General features: G+C 42.2%; 2 pseudogenes; one reads left to right on the top strand and one right to left on the bottom strand.

The window, feature by feature from the left end:
- Positions 1–1,159: 1,159 nt before the first annotated feature.
- Positions 1,160–22,999, bottom strand: LOC145394653 (cuticle protein AM1199 pseudogene; annotated as a pseudogene).
- A 345-nt stretch (positions 23,000–23,344) lies between these two features.
- LOC145394652 (cuticle protein AM1199 pseudogene) lies at positions 23,345–27,621 on the top strand (annotated as a pseudogene).
- Positions 27,622–27,898: the final 277 nt, after the last annotated feature.

Genomic DNA, 27,898 nt, shown 5'->3' with positions numbered 1-27,898 from the left:
ACGATTTTATGCAGCTCAGGATTATTTTTAGAACTGAAAGGGTTAAAAGTAATCAAAATAAACCTCTTCAGTACGAGAGGCCATTCTCAAACTGGACAAAATATGTGCCTGGGGAAATGGGTCCAAGTAGGAAAAAAAAAATCCAATAGGTAAAGACAGTTCCATGGGAGAAACAGGTCCATGAGAGAAACAGGTCCGTGGGACTTGTTTCTCCCATGGACCTATTTCTTCCATACACACACACACACACACACACACACACACACACACACACACACACACACACACACACACACACTCACGTCAAGCATAGTATATTCCACGCTCTCGTATTGCAAGAGAAGGTGTAAAAATACCCTTGGTAATAAAGGAGTTAACACGTTATACTGATATCAAGGCAGCACTGGGATAAAGACAGTGTTTGTTGCTAAGTTTTATTCCAAAGTATAAAATGAATAATAATGTGTTGCGTTGTGGCAGGATCTATATAGGTGTTGGATCATTGCAATCTGGTGCCCTTTCTCTCTCTCTCTCTCTCTCTCTCTTAGTGGTGGGGGCGGCGGTCACCACAAAACAACGCCATTCTTTTCACATATACTAGCAAACTTTGTGTATAGGTCTGTGGGGCTTGGTAAGATGTAACTCTATAATTATATTTGTGTGTTTGTTAGGGGTATTATCTGTGCATGGACTCTAGGCTTAAGGTGGTTGCAAGGTGTGATTGTGTAGGTGTTAGGTGTTGGCCAGGTGTGATTTTACAGGTGTTAGGTGGTGGCAAGGTGTGATTGTACAGGTGTTAGGTGGTGGCCAGGTGTGATTGTGTAGTGTTACGTGGTGTCAAGGTATGATTGTACAGGTGTTAGGTGCTTGCAAGGTGTAATTGTATAGTGTTAGGTGGTTGCAAGGTGTGATTGTACAGGTGTTAGGTGGTTGCAAGGTGTGATTTAGTGTTAGGTGGTTGCATGGTCTGATTATGCAGGTGTTAGGTGGTGGCAAGGTGTGGTTGTGGAGGAGGTAGATGGTTGCATGGTCTGATTGTACAGGTGGTAGGTGGTTGCAATGTCCAAGTTTATAGGTGTTAGGTCGTGGCTAGGTCTGTATACACAAAGGAAACAGGTCGTGGTAGGTCGTGGCAAGATCGTAGCGACTCCCACCGAGGTTAGGAGGACGGAGAAGGCAGGAGACGGAACCCATTCTCGTCGGCGACATAATAAACCTCAGTCCTTGTGCCATCAGGAAAGGTGAAGCTGGAGGTGGGGAGACAAGAACAGGTAAAAAAAATCTAACATAACCCTCATTATAGAGATATCGTAAATTAAAACTACCTTCCTCCCCTCAGTGCCTGTATTCTTGTCCAGTCTCCCCTTTTTTAAGTTTTATTTTTACCATCTCATAATAGTGAGTCGTCCTTGAACACCATTTTCTTTAACTGCGAGGGACACTTTGGGTATACTTAAACCTTAATTCGTAAATTGGAATGCAACCCCCAGTTCTTTCATTGTCATTTCTAGAACGCCTGTGGATATTAGGTATGATTAGCCTGCATCCCATATTACAGAATGCAGTCAGCAACCATATAGGAAGGCGTAACATATCCCATCCGACTCACTGGCATCGGAAATTATCGTCAGGAATAGGGACTTTGCTTTCCACTACGCGGTTCAGTGTTTATGTATTGGACCATTACTGCCATCATCAATGTTTTTTCCTCTTAATGCCCGTCCACACCATGTGCTTGCTGGTGCGGACGGCAATTCTGCATCACTGTAACCTATTGAAGTTCTCTTTTTTGTCCACCTGAGTCCACTTGGGCCACCTTTATGAGTTACGATAATGCAAAGCTCCTTCCCTCACCCACCCGCACACACAAGCATCTGGTCTGGACGCGGTGATGATGATGATGATGATAATGAAGGTGGATTCGTGATGATTAATGATCGATGATTGATGACAACGATGACGATGATAGTGACTACGACGACGACGATGATGATGATGATAACGAAGATGGGTTAGTGTATGATTAATGATTAGTGATTGATGACGGTGACAACGACGATGGTGATGACAAAGACAATTGATGAAGACAAAAATGATGATGATGAAGAAAAATATGATAATGGGTCTGGTTAGTACTTGGATGGGTGACCGCCTGGGAACACCAGATGCTGTTGGCATCCCTACGTGTCAAGTGGGGTTGGTGGAGGATTAGTGCCCCTCCCTGTAAAACAATTAACTCTAAGCCATTGGCCACCCCGTCTGGGATACACGGCGTCTGGCAATGAATGAATGAATGAAAAATGATGATGATGATGATGATGATGACAGAATTGATGTGTATGAAGCTGGAAAATCGTAGACAGAAAAATACCCAACCTGTAGGATCCTCGAATGTTGCTTTGACCTTTTGACCCTGGAGTTCCCACCGCCTCCACTCTGACCCCGTCCCTCGTCTCAAAATCATAGGCGAATCTCCCATCTCCCGTATGCTCCACCCGATTGTCGCTCACGATGTCGATATCCTCTACAAAATCGATGGTCGGACCCACTGCTCGTAAAGCCGCATCTGCAAACTTGGCGTGGATACTCTGTGGAGCTGATTCAACGACGCGAAGGAGAAGACAGGCAAAGAGCAGCTACGGAAGAGGAAAAAATAAAACAGGAGCTCTGGGTTAGGCAGACGGTGCCTTGTGTGAAATTAACTATACTCTTTCTACTCTTACCTGGCCAAAAATTGCCAACTCTCTACCTTGAGTGATGAGTTGTAAAAGTGGATTGACACTGACTGTGATGCTAGTCATGAAGAAGTGCTAAGGAATGTATGTAGAGCCACCGATACATGTGAAATGCAGCTACAAAAGGCCCAGGTTAAAGGAAAAAACAAACATCATTAGCTACAGGATAATTTCATTTTACATGACAAGCATTCCCAGCCCTTTTCAGCTCACAGTCAACCATTACTCGTAGTTCTCCATGTATTCAGCAGGTCAACTCTGGAACTGTCATCCTCTGTCTTTATTTCCTATTGATGATAGCTTTCAGTCTTTTAACAATCCTTTCATAGAGATTTGCTTTTAGAAATGACTGGTTAATATCCTTTTGCAAGTTATTTATGTAGAGTATGGCGATGTTTGAAAGTTAAGAAACAGAATAGGACAGTAATGTGTAAAATGTAAAATAAATCGCTGAGGACAAGGTGTCAGGGAGCTTCCTTAATTGACGTGGAGACGGATCGTGGTGACTGCACAAGGCTCCTCAACCCTTTCAGTATGATTGTGTAAATGTCACCTTGTTCCCGTTCTCCTCAGACGATTTTAATAACTTAGCTGGAATTCCACTGTTTGAAGGAGCAAATGAAGACTTTATGTAACCCCTCCAGCTCAAACCGTCTCTCTTAAAGCTAAATAAAATCGCCTAGAGACAGCAGAATGAAAGGAGACAGCAGGAATAAAGCAGAAATAAAGGAGACAGCAGGAATAAGACAGAAACTGATGTCCAGGGGTTCAGGGGGTGAAGGCAGAAAAACGCTATGCATGTGCAAGTTGTGAAGTGAAAGTTCCGTGACCTCCGCCTCTCTCCCAGCTTGTGTAGTGCCTGTGTGGGTGTGGGAGGGTGTTCTGTGGGTCTGTGTGTGTGGGTGGGGGTGTAGGTGGGTGGGTATCTGTGTCTGTGTGTGGGTGAGGGGGTGGGTGGGTGGGGGTTCGGATGTATGTGTGTGGGAATGGGGATGTGGGTTTGGATGTGTGTGTGTGTGTGGGAATGGGGATGTGAGTTTGGAGGTGTGTGTGTGTGTGTGTGTGGGAATGGGGATGTGGGTTTGGATGTGTGTGTGGGGGGGGGATGTGGGTGTGGATGAGTGTGTGTGTGTGGGGGGGATGTGGGTGTGGATGAGTGTGTGTGTGTGTGTGTGTGTGTGTGTGTGTGTGTGTGTGTGGGTATGTATGTATGTGTGTGTATGTGTGTGTGTGTGTGTGTGTGTGTGTGTGTGTGTGTGTGTGTGTGTGTGTGTGAGTGGGTTGGTGGGTGGGTGGGGATGATTATGCATGTGGGTAGGTGGGTGGGTGACTGGATGTGTAGATGTGTCTGCCAGGGTTTACTCTTACCCTAAGTGTCATGTTTTGTTCCATTTACACACTGCAATTTCCACATAAAAACTTCTAATAAAGCACACAGATAAATAGGCAATAATATATGTCACACACCGTCTAAAAGCAGAAAGGGTAACTATTAAATGCCCCATTGGACTGAAGAGGTTAAGGCAGTTGTTCGTAATGAAAGAAAGGAATGACATGGCACGAGAAAAAGATGACTAACCAGCTTCATGCTTGTGGACGCTGTTGTAGGTTCTACTGGAGTTCCTGCGTCGGAGCTTACAGTATATAGATGCGGTCCACCTCTTCCCCCTCCCTCCTCCTCCCTCCCAGCTCCCCCTCGTCTCCCCTCCCTCCTATCCCCCGCCCCTCTCTCCCCCACATCTCCCCCCACACATCCTCTGACCTCCCAGCCAATCCAACCTTCCCTCTCCTATCCCTCACTTTTCTTTGTACGTATTCTGCCATTCCCCTCCATCTCCACCACACTTCCTTTGCCACCTGCCCATTCTCCCCTTCCCCTCCACATCCCCCACCCTCTCTCTCTCTCTCTCTCTCTCTCTTTCTTTATCTCCTACCCATTCTACCTTTCCCCTCCATCCCCACCCCATCCTCTACCTCATACTTATTCTATCCATGCTACTCTCCCCATCTCCCCACACCTCCCAACCCTCCCTTCCATGTCACCTCTACCCCTCCCCCTCTCACAGCACCTTGCCATCTCCAGCCCTTGTCTGGGAAATATACATAGCACACACGTATCGCTATTCCTCCCCCCCTCGTCCTTGCCACTCCCCATTCCTAACCCCTCCGCCACTCCCTCCTCCCTTCCCCCATTCCTATCCTCCATCCACCCACTCCGACTCTCAAGTTTCTGGCAGGTGTGTGTGTGTGTGTGTGTGTGTGTGTGTGTGTGTGTGTGTGTGTGTGTGTGTTAGTGGTTTGTAGTGCGTAAGTTAGCGTAACTGAGTGTGTGTGTGTGTGTGTGTGTGTGTGTGTGTGTGTGTGTGTGTGAATGTTGATGGTTACAATGCGGAAGTCAGCGTAACGACGTGTGTGTGTGTGTGTTCTTACCTAATTGTTTTTACCTAATTGTATCTTTACAGGAATGAGTCAAGCTCGTACTGTCCCGTGTCTTAAACCATATTTATCGTACATATCCTTAAATTTGTGAATTGTGTGTGTGTTTTGTGTGTGTGTGTGTGTGTGTGTGTGTGTGTGTGTGTGTGTGTGTGTATCCCTGCTTGCTTCATCGCCTTAATCAGAGTATTCTCCTCTTTAATATTCTCAGCTTCCAAGTCTCAATCACTAGCTGCATATAAAAGTTCGTCACATACCATAAGAGAATACCAGAGTCGTCCTGAGCCTAAGAAATTAATGGTGACGATAGAAGCTCTCAGGGTCCAGTAATTTACCCCTAGATGAAATAAATCGTACGGCATTAGCTGGGATAACATTGTTAGAAACGACCCGACTATGAAAAGGCTAAGACCAGATTCTAAGGCCAGCTTTGATTGGTGACGCAGCTGACATTTTATATTGGAAGAAAGATGCACGTTGGCTGGAACATCTTAAATACCCCTCCAAGAAAGATGCACAGTGCCTGGAAAATCTTAAATACCTCTCCAGAAAGATGCACAGTGACTGGAACATCTTAAATACCCCTCCAGAAAAATGCACAGTGCCTGGAATATCTTAAAAATCCTTCAAGACAACTACACAATGACTGAGAAAGCTTAAATGGCCTTCAGAATTATAGAAGCCTTCACACTGAGACTCCCATTCAGCACACGATTATCCGGTCTGCGAAGGAAGCTCCCTCACACCTTTTCCTGAGCGATTTAGTTTGCTTATTACACCTCATTGTATTCTCCTGTCTTGTATGAATCCACCGGAGTCCATAAATTCATAGTACTGTCTTTTTCTGCCACTGAGCAACTTGAAATAAGCTCAAGAGGGTCGAAAATCTATCTATCTATCTATTGCCAGACGCCTCAATCCCGTTTGGGGTGGCCACAAACAAATCGCCTCCAAGTCGCCCTGTCCCCCGGCCATTTCACTGCCCTGCTCCCAACTCACACTCCCCTCTCTCATATACCTCTCCACCCCATCCCTCCATCTCATCCTCGGCCTCCCCCTCCCTCTTCCCCCCTCCACCTCACTCACATACACTCTCTTCGTCAGTCTTTCAACCTCCATCCTCTCCACATGGCCAAACCACCTCAGTGTGTTCCTCATAACGCTTCCTATCACATCCATATCAACACCACAACGCTCCTTTATATCCTCATTCGTCAGCCTGTCTCTCCACGTGACTCCACAGGCTCCTCTTAAATAACTCATTTCTACTGCTCTCACTCTTGACTTGTGTCCTTCCAATAATGTCCAAGCTTCACTTCCGTACGTTAGAGTTGGTATCACAATACTGTCATGTAGTAACTTTTTCACTTCCATGCTCACTTCCCTGTTTCTTATCACTGCTTTCAAAGAACCAGCAACCTTTCTTCCCTGCTGTACCCTTTCAAGCACTTCACCCTCCAAACCTCCATCCTTACTCATCACACTACCCAAGTACTTAAACGTACTCACAGTTTCCAAATCCTCACCATCCAACCTCGCTGTACATTCACTAACTTCACCTCTCTCAAAGACCATCACTTTACTCTTCCCTACATTCACCTTTAGATTCCGTTTCTTACACACTCTCTCAAACTCATTCACCAAGCCTTGCAGCTCCCCTTCGTCTTCACTCAACAAAACAGTATCATCTGCAAACAACAGTACAGGGAGTTTCCAAACACTATCCTCTCTCACCAGGGCCACTCCAACATCCACTACCCTACCTTGTACCTCTTTTATTACCCCATCCATGTACAGATTGAACAACCATGGAGACATGACACATCCCTGTTTCAAACCAACTTTCAAAGAGAAAAATTCACTTAGTTCACCATCCACACGCACTGCAGCCTTAGCACCATCGTACATACTCTTCACAGCATTCAACAACTTCCCATCTACTCCATATATTCTTAACACTTTCCACAATCGAAAATCATAGGCCAAAATTAGTGTGATAAAACAAAAACATGAGTCGGTCAGCTTTGGTCTCCCAGTCTTTGAGCCGAAGTTGCCATATTGTATCAGTAATAGGTCTGACTTTTTTCTTTTTTTTTTACGTGGCTCCTTCCCTCCCATCCCTTTTCCCCAGCCACCTGACTCCTTCCCTCCCATCCCTTTTCCCCAGCCACCTGACTCCTTCCCTCCCATCCCTTTTCCCCAGCCACCTGACTCCTTCCCTCCCATCCCTTTTCCCCAGCCACCTGACTCCTTCTCTCCTATCCCTCCTCCTCAACCACCTAACTCCTCACATCCCTATTATCCCAGGGGCCTCCTCCTTCCTACCTCCTACATTCCTTTCCTCTTTCCCATCTACCTGGTATTTCCTTCCTTTCCTCCTCCTCGCTTCTCGCTCCCTGTCTCTCCTCTCCCAGATCAAGCTAGCACACACACACACACACACACACACACACACACACACACACACACACACACACACACACACACACACACACACACACACACAGCCGTCATCGTAGTGAAGGGGTTGAGCAATCTCTGGGTTTAGCTGCTAACTTTTGTATATATATCTATTCTAACTTCAGTCGATTTTATTATTTTAAGGGAATCCATACACGGCAGTGGAGGTGATGGCTAATTTTTCTTTATTATTATTATTATTATTATTATTGCTATTATTATTATTATCATTATTATTATTATTATTATTATTATTATTACTATTACTACTACTACTACTATTACTGCTCCTGATGTTTCTGTTGTTGTCGTTGCTATGATTGTAGTAGTAGTAGTAGTAGTAGTAGTAGTAGTAGTAGTAGTAGTAGTAGTAGTAGTACTAGTAGTAGTAGTAGTAGTAGTAATAGTATTAGTAGTGATGGTGGTAGTAGTAGTAATAATAATAATAATGTTAATAATAATAATAATAATAATAATAATAATAATAATAATAATAATAATAACAACAACAACAACAACAACAACAATAATAATAATAATAATAATAATAATAATAATAATAATAAAGTAAAAAAAAATAATAACAACAACAACAACAACAACAATAATAATAATAATAATAATAATAATAATAATAATAATAGATAAAAAAATAATAATGATAATAATTGTTGGTTTTGCTATTATTATTATTATTATGATTATGATGTTGATAATGATGAAGCCAGTTCACATTAACCAGCTTTCCAGATAAGAAAAAAAAAATCGATACGAAAATAGTTACTGATTACTAACCAGACAGTCTTAATCACAGTACTGAGTGTTATTTTCTTTCTTCTGTCTATTGTTTATTGTTAGGCGGTATAAATATCACGAAGAGTATTAATTCTTTTTTACATTTACAATACAAACAGTGGAAAAGTTATTGAAAATGCAGTTACATAGATATCGCTGTTCAAGACGGAGCATTCCCGTACTTGGTTTGGTTCATCTTGACTTCCGTGGCGTTTAGTTTTTTTTTTTATTTTTTGTTACTTTCCTCCAATTTGCAGCTTAAATTTAGAAGAACTCACACTTTTCTTCGTCTTTGTGTGTATTTGAGTGAAACCATAAGCAGATGGAAAACAATAACGTGGGTTACAATACAGTACTGTACTCGGGACTGGCCAAGGCATTGTTTACAAGATCTTCCTCTTAGTTAGACCACACGTAACATCCATGGCAATATTTCCGTACATCTCGTCATTTGTGAGAGCCAGTTAAGTGCATAAAAAGTAACATTTAATAAGTGCACAGTATTATGTCGCCAGTCTGTGATCTCAAAGGGTTATTTACAAGATTATCTGGGGAGGTAAGTAATGTCAATTGAGGTACAGTCGGCTCCACTTCTGCGTGCCCCACCCAGCAGTGCAAGCGTTGTCTCAGCAGTCGATTAGCATTATTCTGAGCCTTCATATCTTCTTCACCTCTTTCCTGATCAGCAGTGTGTCAGATTATACTTACATTTCGTGGTTATCAGTTCGCATTATGAAGCTAAGACAACACTGGCAGCATTAGGTGGGTCACGAGGGAGTGGAGCCAATCGTACAATAAAGGAGAATGAGAGGAAGGCCGAAGAGGTGTGAACGAAGGACTGTGTGAGCGATGATTTGAGAGAGGAGCTGACGGGGGAGGAGGCGAAGAAGTAAGCAGTAGGGCGAGAATTAATGAGGCACAAGGAATCAATATAAAAATGGAGGATGATAGATAATAATGAAGATAAAGACTGATAAGGATTAGAATGTGGGTGGGTTGGACTACACCTGGGCTCTTTTACGATACTCAGGTGTTGTCTTGGGTTGCTGGTCAATACTAAGTGGATTTCTGGAAAAGTGTGGCTGGATAAGAAGGATTTATCTGTAATGTTGTGTTTGTTATTATTATTATTGTTATTATTATTATTATTATTATTATTATTATTGTTGTTGTTGTTGTTGCTGTTGTTCGCCTTCTTCTTCTTCTTCTTCTTCCTTTTCTTTGTCATCTCCTTCTTATGTCTCTTGTGTACTATTATTTTTACTCATTATTATTATTATTATTATTATTACTAGGTGCAGTACCGGTAGTAGTAGTAGTAGTAGTAGCAGCAGCAGCAGCAGTAGCAGCTGCAGCAGCTGCAGCAGCAGCAGCAGCAGCAGCAGTAGTAGTAGTAGCAGCAGTAGTAGTAGTAGTAGTAGTAGTAGTAGTAGTAGTAGTATCAGGAGCAGTGGTAGTATCGATATTTTAGGCCAGACCGCTTCAGAACGATGCTATTATTATTTTTTTTCTTACAACGGACGGGCGATTTTAGCCAGATTATGGGAAACGTTTCGAAGAGAAGGGGTAAAAAACGTTTGTACTTCTCTTTCCAAACCATACGTGCTCCCTACGTGTCAACAAGTGGGTTGGTGGAAGGTTAGTGTCCCTCCCCGTAAAACAAATAACTCAGAGTCAAATGGCCACCCCTTGCGGGATTATGGCGTCTGGCAATAGATAGATAGATAGAGACTTCTCTTTCTCTCTCTCTCTCTCTCTCTCTCTCTCTCTCTCTCTCTGTTACCACGATGCTTATTAGAGAACAATCAGTGAGAGAGAGAGAGAGAGAGAGAGAGAGACGATATACACAATCCACAAGCGTCTGACGTCATAAATGGAACAGCTTGAGTACTGAACGTTGTAGGTTGCATGCCATGTTGCAAAAGGTATTCTGCAACAAGGAAGAGAAGACGACCACGCTTTACCTTAACCCTCTAGAGCCTAATGTTCCTTAGGGGTGACGATTTGGGGGCTTAAAAGGAGAAGAAGAAGAAGAAGAAGAAGAAGAAGAAGAAAAAGAAGGAGAAGAAGAAGGTGAAAAACAAGAAGAAGAAGAAGAAAATGAAGAAGAAGAAGAAGAAGGAGGAGGAGGAGGAGTATTACACAGGATTACACAGGAAAGCAAACAGCAACAGACCTTATGGTCCTTTTGAGGCTGCTTGTTAGAGAAAACTATGACTACAAGATCTAACTCTACATGCTGAAGGATAAGGATAGTAAAGCAAGAAGGCTCCCCCCACCACCAAACCCTCCAGGAAAAAGTGAGAAAAACCGCCATGCAGCATGGGAAAACTGACATGGAAATTTTATAGGAAACACTGGAAAGGCAAAGTCACATTCTATAATACTTTATCTATAAGCTACCCGATAGAGTAACCTGAAAGAGAAAATAAACAAATAAAATAATAGTTACGGCATGACATTATAAACCGGTACATTGAGTTAATGGGAAGTCTGTGGACATAACGTGGAAGCTACACACTGCACAGTGTGGATGTTTAGGGGTGGTGCGGCAGCCTTGCCTGGCGCTTTTAAGGTAAGCAGCAGTCAATCAGGCCCTAGCTCCGTTTGCTTCACTGAGACAAGGGACTCTCCCATGTGGGACAAGTACACAAGTTTCATCCTGAAGCAGTGACCCCTGGTACATTAAAAAAATCCCAATGGTGGTCACTTGACTAACAGGGACCCTCAGTGATCCACAGCCCATCACAGGTCGAAAGCAAGAGTAGTGACCGTTAACTCAGGGTTATCTGTGCAGATCCTAATCTGTGCTTATATTGCTTTCTTTGCACTGGGGAGATTGCAAAATATATAAAACGGGTGTCTTAGATAAAAGGGGACTGCACAGTGCACAGTGTGGATGTGCAATGCACAGAGTGGATGTTTAGGGGTCGTGCGGCAACCTTCCCTGGCGCTTTTTAGGTAAGCAGCAGTCAATCAGGCAATAGCTCCGTTCACTCCACTGAGACAAGGAACTCTCCCATGTGGGACAAGTACACAATTTTCATCCTGAAGCAGTGACCCCTGGTACATTAAAAAAATCCCAATGGTGGTCACTTGACTAACAGGGACCCTCAGTGATCCACAGCCCATCACAGGTCGAAAGCAAGAGTAGTGACCGTTAACTCAGGGTTATCTGTGCAGATCCTAATCTGTGCTTACTGTATATTACCTCATTTGCTTTGGGTAAATCGAAAAACGTATAATGACGTGACGTGACGCTATGTTAAGTTTACGGGGTGTCCTGTAGACACGAGGGGACTGCACAGTGTGGATGTTTAGGGGTGGTGTGGCAGCCTTGCCTGGCGCTTTTAAGGTAGGCAGCAGTCAATCAGGCCCTAGCTCCGTTCACTCCACTGAGACAGGGAACTCTCCCATATGGGACAAGTACACAAGTTTCATCCTGAAGCAGTGACCCCTGGCACATTAAAAAAATCCCGATGGTTGTCGTTTGACTAACAGGGACCCTCAGTGATCCACAGCCCATCACAGGTCGAAAGTAAGAGCAGTGACCGTTAACTCAGGGTTATCTGTGCAGATCCTAATCTGTGCTTATATTGCTTTGTTTGCACTGACTAAATTGAAAATGTATAACAGTGTGACACAACACTATGTACGGGTACATTGTTTACGGGGTGTCTTGTAGACAAAAGGGGCATGAACTTACATGTACCGTAGCTATAAAAGCAAGTTATTCGGACAGAAAAAGAGTCAGCTGGGGATTCTCGTCCAAATACTTGTCTAATTTGTTTTTGAATGTCTCAATTGAGATACTGTTCACGGTATCTGAGGGTAATCTGTTCCAGATATTTACAACTCTGTTAAAGAAGAAGTATTTTGCTTCGTGGAGTTGGAATCGCTTTCCCATAATTTTGCAGCCATTACTTCTGGTTTGACTCGACCGGTCTATATCAAAATATTTATTCATGTCTAAGTTGTCATATCCCTTCATGATTTTGAAAACTTCAATAAGGTCCCCTCTTAACCCGCGCTTCGTTAGGCTAAATAATTTAAGTTCTTCAAGGCGTTCCTCATATGGTTTGTTTCTAAGTCGTGGTATCATTTTTGTGATTCTTCGCTGAATTTTCTCTAATTTTTCAATGTCCTTTCTGTAGTACGGAGACCAGAATTGCACACAATACTCAAGATGGGGGCGCACTAGCCAGTTGTACAAGGCAAGTATGACTTTTTCCGATTTAAACTCGAAAGTTCTTCCAATAAAACCCACTAGCTTGTTTGCAATTTTAACCGCATCGGTACACTGCTTGCTTGGTTTTAGGTCATTTGATATTATCACACCAAGATCCTTTTCACTGTCTGTACTTGATAACTGAATATTGTTCATTTTGTAATTTGGATGGACATTGTTACTTCCAATATGAAGTACTTTACATTTTTCTGTGTTGAATTCCATTTTCCATTTTTCTGCCCAGCTTGCTAAAGTATTAAGGTCATTTTGTAACTGCTGCCACTGTAATTTTGAAGTGACTTTACTGGTTATTTTAGTATCATCTGCAAATTTGGATACTTTACAATTTAGACCCTCATCAATATCATTTATATAGATAATAAAAAGTATCGGTCCAAGTACTGAGCCTTGGGGAACGCCACTGATCACATTACGCCATTTGGATTCCTTTCCGTTTATCACAACTCGCTGTTTTCGGTCTGAAAGCCAGTCTTGTAACCATTTTTGCGTATTTCCTTTTATTCCATGTGCTTCTATTTTTCTCATGAGACGCTTGTGAGGGACAGTGTCAAATGCTTTCTGAAAGTCGAGGTAGATTATATCTACTGCTCTTGAGTCATCGTATGATTTGTAAACATCATGGAAGAAGTCCAGTAAGTTAGTTAAGCATAAATGACGATGTCTGAATCCATGCTGCGAGTCTTTAATTATATTATTTTCTTCTAGATAATTAACTATTTTATCTCTTATGATTTTTTCCATTAACTTCCACACTACTGATGTTAAGCTGATTGGTCTGTAATTTCCTGGGTGCGACTCATTTCCTTTTTTGAAAATTGGTGTTACATTTGCTAGTTTCCATTCACATGGAACTATCCCAGTACTTAATGATATATTGAATAAGACAGAGAGTGGCAGCAGTAACTCATGTTTTGCTTCTTTGAGAATTCTCGGTGATATTTTATTGGGGCCAGGGGTTTTTGTTTATGTTCGTACTATTTATGGCTGAAAGGATATCGTTATTATGGATAGCATAGTTACTAAGGACTGTGCTATTTGCTTGGTTTGTGGGTAACAGTAGGTTTCTGGTGGTGTTTTCTACTGTAAAAACAGACGCAAAGTAATCGTTAAGAATGTTTGCCATTTCGACCTCATTTTCAGTGTGTCTGCCATTGTTTGTTTCTAGAGGACCTATTGATGTAGTCATAACCTTTTTCTTTCTAATGTAACTGTAAAATTCTTTAGGATTTGATTTGCACGTATTAGCAATGTGGATCTCCAGTGCTGTTTTGCTTTGTTTAATAAGTCTTTTCGATATGCGGCGAAGATTATCGTACTGTAATTTATCATCATTATTTTGTGTAGCTTTACATTTATGGTATGTTTGTTTTTTGGCTATTAAGTTACTTTTTATTTCACTGGACCACCACTTTGGTTTACTATTTCCAGCTGGACGTCTGTTACGTAGTGGCACACATGACTTTACCACTTCATTAAATTTTTTGGTGAATATTTCCCATGCTTGGTTTATGTCATCGGTTTCAGACATCTGATTCCAATCTGCAGTTGCAAGTAGCGCTCTGAGCCTGCTGAAATTAGCTCTACGATAATCTGGGACCTTTTCTTTGCTCTCCGTTTCTTTTACTTTTTCAGTAGTAATATTAAACTGTATAATTCGATGATCACTGGAACTAAACTCAGGTCCTATTTCAACGTTGTTGACTAGGTTATCATTTGTAGTCCAGATGATGTCTAGGATATTGTTTCTTCTCGTTGGGTATTCTACGTGTTGGGAAAGGGCGCTTTCTTGAAGATTCGTATAAAGCTCTTGTCCTGAGTGTGCCGTCAGTGGTTCACCCCACTTTGTTACCTGTAGATTAAAGTCTCCAAAAATTACGCTATCCTCTTGACAACAAATTTCCGCAATTTGATCATAAAGTTTTTCATCTGTCTCAGTTGACTGTGCTGGAGGACGATAGATGAGACATATATTTCTTTTGTGTGAATTAATGCTTAGCTGAACATAACTGGCATCTATGTTGGTAATACTGGGTTTGGATAGCACAAGGGGATGGAGACTAGTTTTCACATATAGTAAAACACCGCCACCAGCTCGATGTGGTCGCTCACAGCTGAAAATATTGTACCCTGTTAATGAGTATTCCTCTAGAAAGTCACAGTCAGATGTGTTAATCCAGGACTCTGTGATGCCAACGATGTCATAATTTTCTAGGTAAATTAGAGATTCTAAATCCTCAGACTTGTTACGTAGACTACGTGCGTTAACATAGCAGACTCTAATTCCGTTCCAATCAGTTGGTGATCTGACTTTGTGGGTATTTACGTTAAGGTTACTGTTCCTGGACGTGCCGCGTTTTTTGATCTGAAGAGGGCGACTTTATCGTGTAAAAGTCTACCTAGCCGTGCCGCTCCTACTGAGTTCAAATGGAGACCATCTTTCTGGAATAGAGTATGTTGCTCATAAAACTGGTCCCACAGATTGACAAAGTCGACTCCCTCTTGCGTGCAGAGAGATTTGAGCCGGTTATTTGTGCTGAAGGCCTTATCATAGAAACTATTCTCTGCCTTGATCCTTGGGAGTATACCAGATATTATCACATTAGTGGACTTAGTTTTGAATCGTTTGATCATTTCATGATACTTTGCTAGCAATTCCTCTGATCTATTGCGCATCAGATCATTTGTACCAACATGGATAACATATAGAGTTTGATCATTTGCGTCTTTTGTGACCTCATCGCAGGCTTCTGTGATATCACATAGTCCACCTCCTGGAAAACAGTACCTCTTTCTGCCGATGGGGGCGCGTCCACAAAATCCCTCCAGCTGACTGCGTACAATAGAGTCCCCAGTAAGCCTTGTTTCTTCTGTCTCATTAACCGCCTCAAACTCTGCCTTGAGTTCCCTGTAATTTCTCTGCGATTCAGCTAAACCATTTTCTAGATCTCTTCTCAAGATGCATAGTTTGCACACAGGCGTCGAAAAGTAATCCGAAAAATACTGAGCCGCAAAGCGACCAGTACACTCCTGGCAGACCTTCAGGTTAGATGGCATTTTGCAGCAATATTTCCACAATCCCACACAAATAAAAAATAATATACAACTGGTTAATGGATGTTGTTACAAATGGTCAATTTACTCTATATATGAAATATTTAATTTCTAGGGAGATTCACTTACTGAGAAGGAGGAGGAGGAGGAGGAGGAGGAGGAGAAGGTGAAAAACAAGAAGAAGAAGAAGAAAAAAGGAGGAAGAGGAGGGGAGGAGCAGGAGGAGGAGTAGGAGGAGGAGGAAGAGGAGGAGGAGAAGGAAGTGGAGAAGGAGAAGAAGAAGAAGAAGGAACAGAAAAAGATGAAGAAGAAGAAGAAGAAGAAAAGAAAAGGGACAAAAAATAGGCAGGGAACACTAGCGTCTGAATCTGTGAACACCGTGACTATGAGCTGGTAGGCGAAGGGTGGCACGCTAAGTATCCTCCCTCACAAAATTCCACATTGAACAACACTAGGCTCTGGATAATTAAATACAGACTTAAGAAATTGATTTTAGCCTGCATGCCACGGTACAGAGCGCATGCAGCAAGGAAAGGAAGAAAGGTGTATGTTTTTCTCTCAGTTAAAAAAGAAAAAAAAATCACTTGACACTTCTAAAGCTGTCTTTGCATTCACCTTGATGATTTTGTTTTTAAGATGCGAGAGAGTGTAAGTTGTTTTTTTTTTTAGCGATTTTGAGTGATTTATGTGTGTGTGTGTGTGTGTGTGTGTGTGTGTGTGTGTGTGTGTGTGTGTTGGTAGGCACTCCTGTAAACGGGTTTTTCTTCTTCTAAAGGTGCCATGAGCTTGTTTCTTTGTGTACAGGTGTGTGTTTTACTTCTCTGTGTATGTGTTTGTGCGTGTGTTTTGTCTGCTTATTTGTGTGTGTGTATGTGTATGCATCTATGTCTGTGTGAGCGCTTGTTTTTGTGTGTGTGCATGTGTATGTATGTGTGTATATGTGTATGTATGTATGTGTATGTGTATGTATGCTTGTTTAATGAGATTCTGGCCTTGTCTTTTCATTAACCCTCCCATGATCGCGTCAACTCCCCCACTTCCCTTTTTTTTTTTTTTTTTTTTTACTACTATCAGACGATTTTATTTAGCTGTGAGTGTCAATACTGCACCCACTAACCCACTAATGGTCGGGATAACTCTAGTCTTTATATCAGCTAACTTCTATCACTTTTCTTGTAGGTGAAAAACGAGACCTTGAAAGTGCTGAGAGGGTGCATCAGGTCCCCCCTTACTTGATATATTAATGCCCTTATTCACTTCAGGGTAGGAGGCCACGTAACACTTCTTCCTTAGCGATTTATTTTTGGGTATGGTTGGTTAATATCCTTTTTTACGTTATTTATTCAGAGTATGGCGATGTTTGATGGATTTATATAAGGCAGAATACGACAGTAAGGTGTAATAAGCACAATAAACCGCTTAGGAAAAGGTATCAGGGACCTTCCTCAACCAACTAGAACAACGGCCTAAGACTTTCAGATCCATATTCTCATCGGTTAAGGAAGCTTCGTAACATCTCTTCCTTAGCGATTTATTTTTGGATATGACTAGTTAATATCCATTTGTACGTTATTTATGCAGAGTATAGCGTTATTAGAATGATTTACGTAACACGGAGATAGAAAAGGGTAATAACGAAAATAAATCGCTTAGAAAAAGGTGTTGGGGAGCTTCACCAACGAGATAAGGACCTCACACGCCCATCTCTGTTTTAATTACTGTGCCATTTACTTTACCCAGGACGGTGATTTTCCTTCTACCATTTTACTTCTACGTATTAAGTTTTTTTCCTTGGATGATCACCCTTCCTATTTTTTATTTTTATACTCTGACCTAACCTATCCACTCCTAACTTAACCTAAGATTACCAGACTAACCTAACAAACTAACCTTACACGATACTAACAAAACAGTCCTAACCTAACCTAGCTTTTCCTGGATTAAAAAAAATGTGCAAATATTGTATACCGAACGAAAATCAGCATCCTGGACTTAATTATTTTTTTTATTTTGTCTGACTCTGTGCATAGGTTTCAGAGCCCTTTCCCAAGACCCAGAAGTCCTCCTACATACCCTACACCTGCACATGTCACCCCTCGGCGCTAACACCCACCGTCCATATTGAATACATGCTAGGGGCTGTCTCATACAGGACTGGTGTATTGGTATTGGCAGGGGTATTTTTCCATGTCGGTGAGTTTTCTGGTAGATCAGTAAAGGCTGTTTTAACGAAATGCAAATCCTTAAATTGTTCCCTGCCCCAGCCGGGATTCGAACCTGGGTCCATTAGTATTTCAGGTCACCTCTCTGCCGATTTGGCCACCGCCTTCCCATGTACACGATTGTTCCAGTGTATCTGCCCCCCAAAAAAATAAGATAAATAAATAAATAAATGAATATATAGATAAATACATAAATAAGTCGATAGATAAATAGTCAGATAAATAAATAAATAAATGTGGAAAAAAAATGCTTTCTTCTGACTGAGAGGCCTTGTAAGTGGATGTGTCTTGTTGTGCGTGTTTTTTATCCGACTGACCTAGGTGCCTTTCCATTTTGTGTGTGTGTGTGTGTGTGTGTGTGTGTGTGTGTGTGTGTGTGTGTGATGCCACCTTCCGTATTTGCATGAGCGTTTCCTGAGATATATGTGTACCATAACGTGTATCCTCCTGACATCCACAACCCAAGGACATTGACACACATACCGTAAGACAATGTTCCTGTCTTAACTACAATCTATTTTAGTAAGAAGGACAGGTAAGAGGGAGTGTAGAATCTTCCAGCACCTGTTTGTCCTCTTGGGAGAATATATTTTACTTACGAGAGAAAAATGATTCGTAGGTAAGTTTTTGTATCACTAAGTCGAGTTCTCTTCTGTCACTCCTCTCCTAACTTGCTTTTCTGCTAGTTCTCCTTTCCCTCTAAACTTTACTCGTTCCTAATTTGCCTCACTCCAAATTTGTTCTTCTCCTAGCTCACCTTCTCCAAATTCACCCCTCTCCTTACTTGTTTTACCCTAACTCATCCGCCCTAATTTGTTCCTATCCGAAGTTACCCCTCCTTACTCGTCCCCATCCTAACTCGTCCCTATACTAACTCACTCCTCCTAACTCGCCCCTCTCCTATCGCTCATTCCTAGCGTAACTCACGCCTCTTCTTACACGACAATACTTTGATTCACCTCTGTCCTAACTCACCGCTTTTCTAATTTGGCCCTGTCTTAGCTCGGTACCCTTCTAACTCAGTACTTTCCTAATCTTCCTTCACCTAATCTAGTATCTTCCTAATCCTCCTTCATCCTAACTTATTACCTTCCTAATTCGTCTTTCCCTTTGCTCATCCCTTTCCTAATCCGGTCCTATTAACTAGGTCCCAATTTGTCTTTCTTCTTACTCGCCTCTTTATTAACACATTCATCCGCCCCTCTCCCGGTGACTACTTGAGTTGCCTGGAACCACTGTCTGACTCACTTCTTCATTTCTGCAACATTCGCTGCCTTTCCTCTAACTTTCGCTCTGTTGAGCACCACCTCTCCTCCTCTAAACCTCACCTTCTGTTTCTAACTGAGACTCAGCTGCCTGAGGCAACTGACAGCAGACCCTTTTCTGTTTCCTCCTACTTTCTCTATACTCATTTCAAAACCAAAGGTGGATGTTGTGTATCTATACGCAACGACTTATCTTGCTCTCGTGTTCCTGAACTCGATTCTTCTGAATTCTCTACACTCTGGCTTCGGCTTTCCTGTCATTCTCTGACTAAATATATCTGTGCTGTTTACTTATCCCCTAATTCTACCATCAAAAATTCTTCGACTATCTTACTTCTACGATGGAACACATTCTATCCATTTCTCCTTTCTCTGAAATCTCCATTTTAGGAGATTTCAATGTTCACCACCACCTTTGGCTCTCCTCTCCTTTCACTACTCCACCTGGTGAACAAGCCTACATTATTTCTATCCTTAATGACCTAGAGCAGCTTGTGCAGCACCCTATCCGTATCCCAGACCACCTTGGAGAGAGCTCCAACATACGGTACTTGACCTCTTCCTTACAACTAATCCTTCTGCTTACACTTAATCTTTTCTCTCCGTTGGGCTCCTCCGATCACAACCTTATCACCTTAACCTGTCCTATCACTCCGGTACGGCCTGTGGATCCTCCAAAGAAACGTCGTCTGTGTCACTTTGGAGCTGCTGATTGGGAGGTCCTCAGGCAGTACTTCTTTGATTTTCCCTGAAATGCTTATTACTTCCATGGCCGGGAGCCATTTGAGTGTGCCTTGCGCATTACAAAGGTTATTCTCTCGGGCATGGAAGCATACATTCCTTTCTTGTATCCTTTGTCTAACGCAAGAAAGCCTTGGTTTAATCACGCTTGTTCTAATGCTGTCCGCAACAAGGAGAGAGCCTACAAAAGGTACAGGAGCCAACCCACCCCTGAATTACATCATCTTTATGTTTCTGCCCGGAATCGTGCTAAGTGTGTTCTTTGGTTCTTTGCTCTGCTAAGAATAATTTCATCCGTACTAAATGATCTCAACTCTCCAACTCGAATTCTTCCCGCTCCTTCTGGCACCTTGCCAAAAATCTTTCTAAAAACTTTACCTCATCATCCTTCCCTCCTCTTTTCTACTCTGATGGTTCTGTAGCTATTTCTTCTACTGATAAAGCAGATCTCTTCGCTCAGACTTTCTCCTCCGATTCCACCTTAGACGATTCCGGTGCTGTTCCTCCATCACTTTCCCCCTCTGACTTCCTCTTGGCTGACTTTAAAATTTCTTCAGCTAATTTCTTTTCTGCCATCACGGGCCTCAATACTAACAAGGCATATGGGCTTGATGGAGTCCCTCCTGTTGTTCTTAAGAACTGTGCTTCTGTGCTAACACCCTGCCTAGGTAAACTCTTTCGTCTTTGTCTGTCAACTTGTACCTTTCCTTCTTGCTGGAAGTTTGCTCTCATTTAGCCAATCCCAAAGAAGGGTGACCATTCCCAACCCTCCAACTATCGTCCAATTGCCTTAACATCCTGTATTTCAAATGTTTTCGAGTCAATTCTTAATAGAAAAATTTTAAGGCATCTTTCCTATCACAACCTTCTTTCTGATCGTCAGTATGGGTTCCGTCAGGGACGCTCCACTGGCGATCTTCTCATCTACCTTTCAGACTCCTGGTCATCCTCCTTTCGGGACTTTGGCGGAAGCTTTGCATCGCACTTGACATCTCAAATGCTTTCGACCGAGTCTGGCATAAATCTTTAATTTCCAAACTGTCCTCTTACGGTTCCTATCCTTCTATCTGTGCCTTCATCTCTAGCTTCCTTTCTGGTCGTTCTATAGCCGCTGTTGTAGACGCCATCTTTCTTCTCCTAGATCTATCAACAGTGGTGTTCCTCAGGGCTCTGTCCTATCACCAATTCTCTTCCTTTTATGCATCAGTGACCTTCTAAGCTACACATCTAACCCTATCCACTCATACGTTGATGACTCCACCCTTCATCTTTCCATTCGATTCCCACATCGCCCATCTCAGCAGTTACTTCAACAAACAAGGGATGAGGCTTTGGAACACCTAATGTCTGACTTGGCTAGTATCTCTGACTGAGGTAAAAATAATCTGGTTGTTTTTAATGCATCTAAGACTCAGTTCTTACACATATCAACCCGACAAAATCTTCCACAGGTATACCCACTAATGTTTAATAATATTCAGTTTAATCCTGCATCATCCTTGAACAAGCTTGGGGTTTCATTTACTCGGGACTTATCTTGGAAAGATCATATTACATCTCTTGTGAAATCTGCTTCCAAGACATTAAGTGTGCTAAGCCGACTCCGTTCCTTCTTTACCCCTGCACAATTGTTGACTCTATACAGGGGTTTTATCCGCCCCTGTGTGGAGAACAACTCTCATGTGTGGGGAGGCTCCCCACATACAGCTCTTCTCAATAGGGTGGAGTCAAAGGCTTTTCGTCTCATTAACTCTCCTCCTCTTACTGACTCCCTTCAACCTATGTCTCTTCGCCGCACTGTTGCATCTTTATCTCTTTTCTATCGCTACTTCAATGGTCACTGCTCCTCTGAACTGTCTGCATGCATTCCTCCACCTCTACGACGGGCGCGTAGCACCCGTCTAACAGCAAACTCTCATCCCTTTTCAGTCCAACTCTCTAATGCAAGAGTGTACCGTTACTCCCAGTCCTTCATTTATGCAACAGGTTAACTCTGGAACTGTCTCTCTCTGTCTGTATTTCCTGCTTCCTATGATCTCCAGTCTTTCAAACGCAGTGTGTCCAGGCATCCCGAAATGATCGGATCTTGAATTTGGCTCTCTCTTGTATTTTGTTTTTCTCTTGGAGGGAACTGTTATTGCGGGCTCATGGCCTTTTGTTCCTTCTTCCTCGCATAAAAAAAAAAAAAAAAAAATCCTCTCCTCTACGCTGCTGTTTTATGGAGGGAATTCTCGCTGCTTCCAGCCCATATTAACATCAGTATAATAATATATTGTGAAGGGAAAGGGGAAGGCAATGTATTAAATTTTAAGTCCATATATCCACCCTATCCTAAAAAAAAAAAGTGGTGGCCGGAGTAAAAAAAAAAAAAAAAAAAAAAAAAAAAAAACTTGAGGGTCGGAATGTAATCTATCCAGTTCGTGAAGTCTGTCCCGGGATAAATAAAAACTCCGAAGTAAAAAAGTAAAAAAAAAAAAAAGAAAAGAAAAGATGTTACCTCATTATTTTAGGCTCACTCGGCCTCTACTCTAACTTGCCTCTCTAACGTGTCTCACTCTACTCTAACTTGTCTCGTCCTACCCTAACTTGTCTCATTCTACTCTAACTTGTCTCATTCTACTCTGACTTGTCTCACTCTACTCTAACTTGTCTCACTCTACTCTAACTTATTTCATTCTACTCTAACTTGTCTCGTACTACTCTAACTTATCTCATTCTACTCTAACTTGTCTCATTCTACTCTAACTTGTCTCATTCTACTCTAACTTGTCTCATTCTACTCTAACTTGTCTCATTCTACTCTAACTTATCTCATTCTACTCTAACTTGTCTCATTCTACTCTAACTTGTCTCATTCTACTCTAACTTGTCTCGTCCTACTCTAACTTGTCTCATTCTACTCTAACTTATCTCGTCCTACTCTAACTTGTCTCGCCTACAACTCACCCAGCAACTAACTAATCTCCCTCCCAGTTCCGCAAAACTCGTCCTCACGTCCACTTTCTTAGGTGTTCCTGCGGCCTTGAGGCGTCTAAAAAGGGCCATTCTCGAGAAGGGGAGAGGTGGAGGGGGCAGGGGAACAGCTGGTAAGAGGGGGGGCCAAGGGGGGAGCTAAAGAGGGGGCAGGGGGCGGGTGAGGGAGGTCAGGAGGGGGTCTGTCGAGAGATGGAAAGGGGGTGGAGGCTGGATGACTGACAGAGGGTGAGGGGGAGGGAGAGGGGAGAATGGGGCAGGGGGATGGGGTAGGGGTGGGAGAGGGATGGGATGAGCTGGAATAGGAGGCAGTGAGAGGGTTGGGGGATAGGGGGGAGGGGGTAAGCCGGTATATATAAGCCTCCCTCATGGATTTCTGACCAGCAGTTGATCTGGGTACACAAGCAAGCCAACAACATGAAGAGCATAGTAAGTTTTGGGGGGATGTAACTGTATAGGAATGATGTTCTCTCTCTCTCTCTCTCTCTCTCTCTCTCTCTCTTTCTTTCTTTCTTTCTCTCTCTCTCTCTCTCTCTGAATTTTTTTTTAATTTCCCAGTTTTTAAAAATCTGTCCCAAGCTGAGCAGGATCGTCTGGATGGAGAGAGAGAGAGAGAGAGAGAGAGAGAGAGAGAGAGAGGAAAGGGCTTCAGGTGACGGAAAACGGCCCGCATCAACACAAAAACATTCCCAACTTCCCCCGTGTAATATCTTTTCAATATTATTCTTAATTTTATGCTTCCTTGATTACACCAGACCTCTTCAATCACCGCAAAAATCATCTCGTTTATAATTTTGTTGTCTTTAGCATGATGACGCTCTTGTTTTTATTTTTATTGATTTTTTTTAATTAGTTACCGACAGGCTATTTTAGTTACCAGCGCTCGTTGTGAAGGGGTTGAAGGTAAACTCTAATTATTCCTTCAGGTAGGCCTTAAATACGATGACGCCGCTCTGTTTCCATGATCACTATGCTATTTCCTTTTATTTCAATGATAATTATTATTATTATCACTACTGCTACTACTACTACTACCACTACTACTACTACCACTATTACTACTACTACTACTGCTATTATTATTATTATTATTATTATTATTATTACTGCTACTACTAGTACTATTATTATTATTATTTCTTTTCTTGTGCTACCAAACAGTATTAATTATTACTAATACTACTACTATTACTGCTACTACTACCACCACCATTATTTTTATTCTTGCGGATACCAAACCATATTAATCACTTGTAGAAAAATCCCAAGAAGTATAAGGCTCTTCATTTTTCATCTCTTAAATTATCAGGTTATCTCTAGTTTATTCACTCATTTATTGATTTGTTAATTTATTTATCTACCTACATTTTCATTTAATTATCCATTTATTATTATTATTATTATTATTATTTTAACCAAGGACCTGATATTGTGATGGGTAAGCGAGACACAGATAAAAATTCAAGAACACGTTTTCTTTTCGGCATAAATCACGGGGGGACTGATGCATATTTATTTATTTTATTTTTCTTTGTATATCTGAGAGAGGCTTTAACCCCCTGGCCTTAGCTGAGAAAGAATACAAGAGCTGACCCGACAGTGAGAGGGGTAATAAAGAGAGGGACTTGTGTTACTGTAAAATTCTGTTAATCTTATAGTCAGCCTGGTAGCTATCCTTGTCAGAGATTCCTTGCCCCCCCCCCTTTTTTTCAACTCAGTAGATGGCCAAGTGTAGTCAGATTGGATGGGGGGAATTTGACTATACCCGTTTCACTCTAACTTGGCCTAAAATTGACATCTCTCCATCTGGAATGTTGAGGTGGTAAAACTAGATTAACACCAGAATATGATTGCTTGTCACGAAGAAGTGCTATGGAAAAGATGTAGAGCCGTAGTACTGTCTTCTGCCACTGAGTTACATGAAATAATCAGCAATAGGATGAAAAATTTGGGCCGAGCTAAAATAAAATGAGATTAGTAACCAAGGAGACTCATTCCTAGAAAAACATTTTTTTAGCCTCTATATTTTATTCGGGGGATGAAGATGACACCAGGTGATCACTCCAAATCCGTAATACCTTTTCCTTAGCGATTTATTTTGTTTATTACACCTTACTCTCCTCTTCTGAGTTATATAAATCTGTCCAACATCGCCACACTGTGCATGCATAACGTACAAAAGCATATTAACCAGCCATATCCAAAAATAAATCGCTAAGGAAGAGGTGTTAGGGAGCTTCCTTACCCGACGGGAATGAACCTGATTGTGCAAGTTTATTTTTTTCTTGTTTTTTCTTTTTTTCTTTTTTCTTTTTTTTAAATACAGGTTTTTCATTCATTAATATACTTTCACCTGACCTCAGTGAGAAATCTAAGCTGACAACTACAATATGATTTTTTTGATGTGTGTGTGTGTGTGTGTGTGTGTGTGTGTGTGTGTGTGTGATTTACATATATCAGTGGCTAAACACACACACACACACACACACACACACACACACACACACACAAACACGAGTACAACAGCCTCACCCCCCGTCTGACATTATAAGCGTCACTGACAAGGAACAACAACAGCAACACCGAACCATCCATTGATAAACCCAGGTCCCCTTTTTTCAATTTTATGTGCAAAGAGAGTGAGGAAAAAAGCTCCTCTGATTTTCCTACATTCCTTTTATTCCAGTTTATCTTTTCCTTTTAGTTTTCCTGCATCCTTCTCTCTATATATCAGGTCATCATCTCCTCCTGATAATCCTTCTTTCTTAACTGTATATTTAGCCCATCTTTTCTTTCGTCTAATTTTCCTGGATCTTTAACTGTATATCTCAAGTCACTCTTTCCTTCCCTGTAATTTTCCTTCAACCTTTACCTTATATTACAGCTCATCCTTTCTTTCTCGTAATTTTCCTGCATCCTTTACTTTTTATTTAGGTCATCCTTTCTTTCTCCTAATTTTCCTGCATCCCTTATATTTCAGGTCCTAGTTTTCTGCTTGGTGGTAGTGGCAGTAGAGTCCCAGAGGCCTCGCCCTTCTTCCAGCTTCCCCAGGAGGACCTTCCCCAGACCCCTGAGTATCCCGGCCAGACCAAGCATCCCCGCCAGACCCGTTCAGCCCGTCAGACCCGTCACTGTGCAGACCCGATCTGGCCAAATCATCGGCATCGTTCGGGACAACAGGGAGGATCGCGGCGACGGGAACTTCAACTACAACTTCGAGACCGAGAACGGCATTGTCGTCGAGGCCATAGGCACGCCGGGATCCGCAGGCCAGAGCAACATCCGCGGCTCCTACAGGTGGGTGGCTGCTGACCTTAACCCCACTAAATCCCTTGACCTGTTCTGCATCTTAGGGTCATATGTTTCAACCCTATATCGCAAAGTGGAATTGAAAACCCATAATTCTTTGCTCTCATTTTTGGAACGCCTGTGGTTATGAGATGTGGTTAGCCTGCATCCCACATTACAGAGTGCAGTCAGCAAGAATACAGGAAGGATACACACTTTCCATTTGCCCCACTTGCATCAGAAATTATCGTAAAAAATAAGGTGTTTGCATTCTACTTTGCGGTTTATTGTTTAAGAATAGGATCATTATTTCTTCGACTTCCAGACATATCTCTCGAATCCAAAGACGTAGTCTCCATCTTATCCCTGCCACCTCCAGACATATTAAAATCCGTGGGACATATTTTGCAGCTTGTTCTCTCTTCCTCCCGAAATTGAGAAGTTATACACAGCCTTCATTAACCTTTCCCTACAAGACATCTCCCCATAGCTTAGTAAAATCGTCTGGAGATAGCAAGAATATGTTAATTAAATCCGCCACCGGACTGAAACGGTTAAGAGGGGTCGTGTGTTACTTGCCTCCCAGAGCTAAGGAGGGAGGCCTTCACGCGGTGGCACGATATGGTCAGACAGCTATATCCCAACTCGGTCTTGTCCTAAATTGTCCTTACCCCAACTCAGCCTGTTCTAACTCGGTCTTGTCCTGGCTCGACCCTATTCTAACTAGGCCATATTCTAACTAGGCCCTGTCCTAACTCGACCCTATTCTAACTAGGCCATACTCTAACTAGGCCCCGTCCTAACTCAACCCTGTCTTAACTAGTCCCGATACTAAATCAGGGCTCTCCTAACTTGGTATTGTCCTTACTCGACTCTGTTCTAACTCGTCCCTATTCTGTCTCACCTCCATCATAACTCGCCTCTGTCCTGGCTCTCCCGCTTCTAGCTCACTCCTGTCTTAATTCTTTCCTATCCTCACTTATGCCTGCAGGTCTGTCGTTCCATTTAACAGTAATGTTACTGATAACGACGATGATAGTAATAATGATAATGATGATGATGGTGATAATAACAGAAATATTAATAATAATAATGATAATAATGATAATAATAATAATAATAAATTGTGCTAACGACGATGTTGATGATATCGATATTGACGATTGTGATACTGATGACGATGAAAACGATACTGACGAAGGTGACGACGATACTGATGATACCCCCTCCTCGCCAGCTTCCCCCTCCCTAACGGCGTGGTCGCAGTGGTCACCTACAACGCGGATGAGAACGGCTACAACGCGGAGTCCCCCCTGATCCCCACCCCGCACCCCCTCCCAGCCCACGCCATCGAGCAGATCCGAGTCGCCGAGGAACAGCGGGCTAGGGGCATCACCTTTGACTAGGAACCTCGGACTGCATTCCCATTTGAACTTAGAATTCCTAGCACATCTTCCTTAGCGACTTGTTTTTGTACACCCACTTAAAAAAAAATATTCGATATCCTTTTGGTGTGATGCGTTATGACACACGGACTATAGATTCTGAAATACCAACTGTACTAAATGGACACTGTTTCATTTTCACAGATAATTCCAAAGCTCATCGCTCCCAGGGGTAATGTACTTTTTTTTCGTGGGTGTATATGGAACGTTAATGGTGAAAAATTCCTAGCGCCTCTCT

This window comes from Coenobita brevimanus, chromosome 28, assembly GCF_032717465.1.
Source record: "Coenobita brevimanus isolate Jiangsu-jjx chromosome 28, ASM3271746v2, whole genome shotgun sequence".
NCBI lineage: Eukaryota > Metazoa > Arthropoda > Malacostraca > Decapoda > Coenobitidae > Coenobita > Coenobita brevimanus.
This window is presented reverse-complemented; position numbering and strand designations above follow the sequence as displayed.